This window comes from Equus asinus, chromosome 18 (genome assembly GCF_041296235.1).
Source record: "Equus asinus isolate D_3611 breed Donkey chromosome 18, EquAss-T2T_v2, whole genome shotgun sequence".
Lineage (NCBI taxonomy): Eukaryota > Metazoa > Chordata > Mammalia > Perissodactyla > Equidae > Equus > Equus asinus.
In genome coordinates this window covers 2,245,475-2,250,783 of record NC_091807.1, presented here as the reverse complement: position 1 = coordinate 2,250,783, position 5,309 = coordinate 2,245,475, and positions in this window count along the sequence as shown.

Genomic DNA, 5,309 nt, shown 5'->3' with positions numbered 1-5,309 from the left:
TAAAAGAGAATTCAGATAGACAACTCAATGAGTTCAGGAGCTATGTCACAAAAGAGCTTCACGCTATAAAGAAGAACCAATTAGAAATACTGGAGATGAAGAACACAATGGAGGAGATTAAGAAAAATCTGGACTCTCTGAACAGTAGGGTCGATAATATGGAGGACAGAATTAGCAATTTGGAGGATAGGAATATAGAAATGCTGCAGATAGAGGAGGAGAGAGAACTAAGACTAAAAAGAAAGGAAGAAACTCTCTGAGAATTATCCGACTCATTTAGGAGATGCAACATGAGGATTATAGGTATACCAGTGGGAGAAGAGAAGGAGAAGGGGGCAGAAGGTCGGTTCAAAGAAATAATAGCTGAGAACTTTCCAAATTTGGGAACAGAGATGGAACTTCATGTGACAGAAGCCAATAGATCTCCAAACTTTATTAACGCAAGAAGACCAACCCCAAGGCATATAGTAGTGAGACTAGCAAAAGTCAACGACAAAGAGAAAATACTAAGGGCAGCCAGGCAGAAGAAAATAACTTACAAAGGAAACCCCCATAAGGCTATCAGCAGATTTCTCAGGAGACCTTACAGGCTAGAAGAGATTGGAATGAAATATTCAAAACTCTGAAGGACAAAAACCTGCAGCCAAGAATACTCCACCCAGCAAAAATATCCTTCAAATACGATGGAGAAATAAAAACTTTCCCAGATAAACAAAAGTTAAGGGAGTTCATCGCCACAAAACCTCCTCTTCAAGAAATGCTCAGGAAGAACCTCATTCCTGAAAAATCAAAAAAAGGAAAGGGGTTACAAAATCCAGCACAAAGGAGATAAGCAGAAGGACAATAACACAAAGTAACAGCTCTCCATCAGGACAAAATGCAAAAGAACTGGAAAACAAGTGATAAAATGGCAACAGTAGGCCCCCATGTTCCCATACTCACTCTAAAGGTGAATGGATTGAACTCTCCAATCAAAAGTCACAGAGTGGCAGGATGGATCAAAGAACAGGGCCTAACAATATGCTGCCTCCAGGAAACACACCTCAGCCCCAAAGACAAGCACAGACTCAAAGTGAAGGGATGGAAGACAATACTCCAAGCTAATAATGAACAAAAGAAAGCAGGTGTTGCCATACTTATATCAGACAAAGTAGACTTCAAAGCAAAACAGATAAAGAAAGACAAAGAGGGGCAGTATATAATGATAAAAGGGATGCTCCACCAAGATGACATAACACTTATAAATATATATGCACCCAACACAGGAGCACCAAAATTCGTAAAGAAACTATTAACAAAACTAAAATGAGACATCAACAGCAATACAATAATAGTAGGGGACCTCAACACCCCATTAACACCAATGGACAGATCATCCAGACAGAAAATCAACAAGGAAATTATAGAATTAAATGAAAAATTAGATCAGATGGACCTAATAGATATATATAGGACACTTCATCCAAAAACAGCAGGTTACACATTCTTCTCAAGTATGCATGGAACATTCTCAAGGATAGACCATATCTTGGGAAACAAAGCAAGCATCAATAAGTTCAAGAGGGTTGAAATAATATCAAGCATCTTTTCTGATCATAATGCTATGAAACTAGAAATCAACTACAAGAATAAAGCTGGGAAAGGGCCAAAAATGTGGAGACTAAACAACATGCTACTGAACAAACAATGGATTATTGAATAAATTAAAGAAGAAATCAAACATTATCTGGAGACAAATGAAAATGAAAACACACCATATCAAATGATTTGGGATGCAGCAAAGGCAGCCCTAAGAGGGAAATTCATTGCAATACAGGCTCACCTCAATAAGCAAGAAAAATCTTACATAAACAACCTCAAACGACACCTAATGGAATTAGAAAAGAAGAACAAACAAAGCCCAAAGTCAGTAGAAGGAGGGAAATAATAAAAATTAAAGCAGAAATAAATGATATTGAAACAAAAAAGACAGTAGAAAGGATCAATGAAACAAAGAGTTGGTTCTTCGAAAAAATTAACCAAATCGACAAACCCTTAGCCAGACTCACTAAAAAAAAAAGAGAGAAGTCTCAAATAAATAAAATTAGAAACGAGAGAGGAGAAATCACAACAGATACCGAAGAAATACAAAGGATCATAAGAGAATACCATGAAAAACTATATGCCAACAAATTGAACAACTTAGAAGAAATGGATAAATTCCTAGACTCATACAACCTACCCAAACTGAATCAGGAAGAAATAGAGAATCTGAATAGACCAATCACAAGTAAAGAAATAGAAACAGTAATCAAAAATCTCCCCAAAAATAAGAGTCCAGGACCAGACGGCGTCTCTGGAGAATTCTACCAAACATTCAAAGAAGACTTAATACCTATCCTTCTCAAACTATTCCAGAAAATAGAGGAAGATGGAGCACTCCCTAACACATTCTATGAAGCCAACATCACCCTGATCCCCAAACCTGACAAGGACAACACAAAGAAGGAAAACTACAGGCCAATATCACTGATGAACATAGATGCAAAAATCCTCAACAAAATTCTGGCAAACCGAATACAGCAATACATCAAAAAGATTATACACCATGATCAAGTGGGATTTATACCAGGGACACAGGGATGGTTCAATATCTGCAAGTCAATCAACATGATTCACTACATTAACAAACTGAGAAACAAAAACCACATGATCATCTCAATAGATGCAGAGAAAGCATTCGACAAGATCCAACATCCATTTATGATAAAAACCCTCAATAAAATAGGTGTAGAAGGAAAGTACCTCAACATAATAAAGGCCATATATGACAAACCCACAGCCAACATCATACTCAACGGACAAAAACTGAAACCCATCCCTCTGAGGACAGGAACAAGACAAGAGTGCCCACTTTCACCACTCCTATTCAACATAGTACTGGAGGTGTTGGCCAGAGCAATTCGGCAGGAAAAAGAAATAAAAGGAATCCAAATAGGCAATGAAGAAGTAAAACTCTCGCTGTTTGCAGACAACATGATCTTATATATAGAAAACCCCAAAGAATCCATAGGAAAACTATTAGAAACAATCAACAGCTACAGCAAAGTTGCAGGGTATAAAATTAACATACATAAATCAGTAGCATTTCTATATGCTAACAATGAACTAACAGAAAAAGATCTCAAGAACTCAATCCCATTTGCGATCGCAACAAAAAGAATAAAATACCTTGGGATAAATTTAACCAAGGAAGTGAAAGATCTATACAACAAAAACTACAAGACCTTCTTGAAAGAAATTGACAACGACATAAAGAGATGGAAAGACATTCCATGCACATGGATTGGAAGAATAAACATAGTTAAAATGTCCATACTACCTAAAGCAATCTACAGATTCAACGCTATCCCAATCAGAATTCCAATGTCATTCTTTACAGAAATTGAACAAAGAATCCTAAAATTCATATGGGGCAACAAAAGACCCCGAATTGCTAAAGCAATCCTGAGAAAAAAGAACAAAGCTGGAGGCATCACAATCCCTGACTTCAAAACATACTACAAAGCTACAGTAATCAAAACAGCATGGTACTGGTACAAAAACAGATGCACAGATCAATGGAACAGAATTGAAAGCCCAGAAATAAAACCACCCACCTATGGACAGCTAATCTTTGACAAAAGAGCTGAGGGCCTACAATGGAGGAAAGAAAGTCTCTTCAACAAATGGTGCTGGGAAAACTGGACAGCCACATGTAAAAGAATGAAAATCAACCATTCTTTTTCACCATTTACTAAAATAAACTCAAAATGGATCAAAGACCTAAAGATTAGGCCTGAAACAATAAGTCTTCTAGAAGAGAATATCGGCAGTACACTCTTTGACATCAGCTTCAAAAGAATCTTTTTGGACACCATAACCCCTCACATGAGGGAAACAATAGAAAGTATAAACAAATGGGACTTCATCAGACTAAAGAGCTTCTTCAAGGCAAGGGAAAACAGGATTGAAACAAAGAAACAGCCCACTAATTGGGAAAAAATATTCGCAAGTTATTTATCAGACAAAGGGTTAATCTCCATAATATACAAAGAACTCACACAACTCAACAATAAAAAATCAAACAACCCAATTACAAAATGGGCAGGGGACATGAACAGACATTTCTCCAAAGAAGACATATGGATGGCCAATAGACACATGAAAAGATGCTCATCATCACTAATCATCAGGGAAATGCAAATCAAAACTACACTAAGATATCACCTTACACCTGTTAGATTGGCAAAAATATCCAAAACCAAGAGTGACAAATGTTGGAGAGGTTGTGGAGAAAAGGGAACCCTCATACACGGTTGGTGGGAATGCAAACTGGTGCAGCCACTATGGAAAACAGTATGGAGATTCCTCAAAAAACTAAAAATAGAAATACCCTATGACCCAGCCATCCCATTACTGGATATCTATCTTAAGAACCTGAAATCAGCAATTCCAAAAATTCCATGTACCCCTATGTTCATCGCAGCATTATTCACAATAGCCAAGTCACGGAACCAACCTAAGTGCCCAGCAACTGATGATTGGATAAAGAAGATGTGGTATATATACACAATGGAATACTACTCAGCCGTAAAAAAGGACAAAGTCGTCACATTCACAACAACATGGATAGACCTTGAGGGTATTATGTTGAGTGAAATAAGCCAGACAAAGATGAACTCTGTATGACTCCACTCATAGGTGGTAGTTAACATATGGACAAAGAGAACTGATTGGTGGTTGCCAGGGGAAAGGGGGGTCGGGGGAGGGCACTAGGGGTGAAGTGGTGTACCTACAACATGACTAATAATGATGTACAACTGTAATTTCACAAGGATGTTAACTTTCATAACCTTAATAAAAAAAAGGTCAAACTGTTTTCACGTAATATATTATAACTCAAAACAAAGCTCAAAAATCCTTATAAGAATGTAAAAATATCCAACAACCAACCAGGTGAAATTTACATAGTCTAAGATCCAATAAAAAATTACTGAGCATGGAAAGAAGCTGGCGAATAAGAGACATTATGAAGAATGAGCTGCTCAATCAAAACCCATCCAGATGGACACGTGTTAGAATTAGCAAACAAGAACATTAAAAACGTTATTATAACTGTAGTTCATTCATTTCAAAAAGTTAAGTAGAGACATGAAAGATATTTAAAAAGACCAAAGGCAAACTTTTAGAGATTAAAACTACAATGTGTGAAATGAAAATGTTGAATGGGATTAATGGCAGATTAGACATTTCAGAAGAAAAGATTAGAAGATTAGTAAACTTGAAGA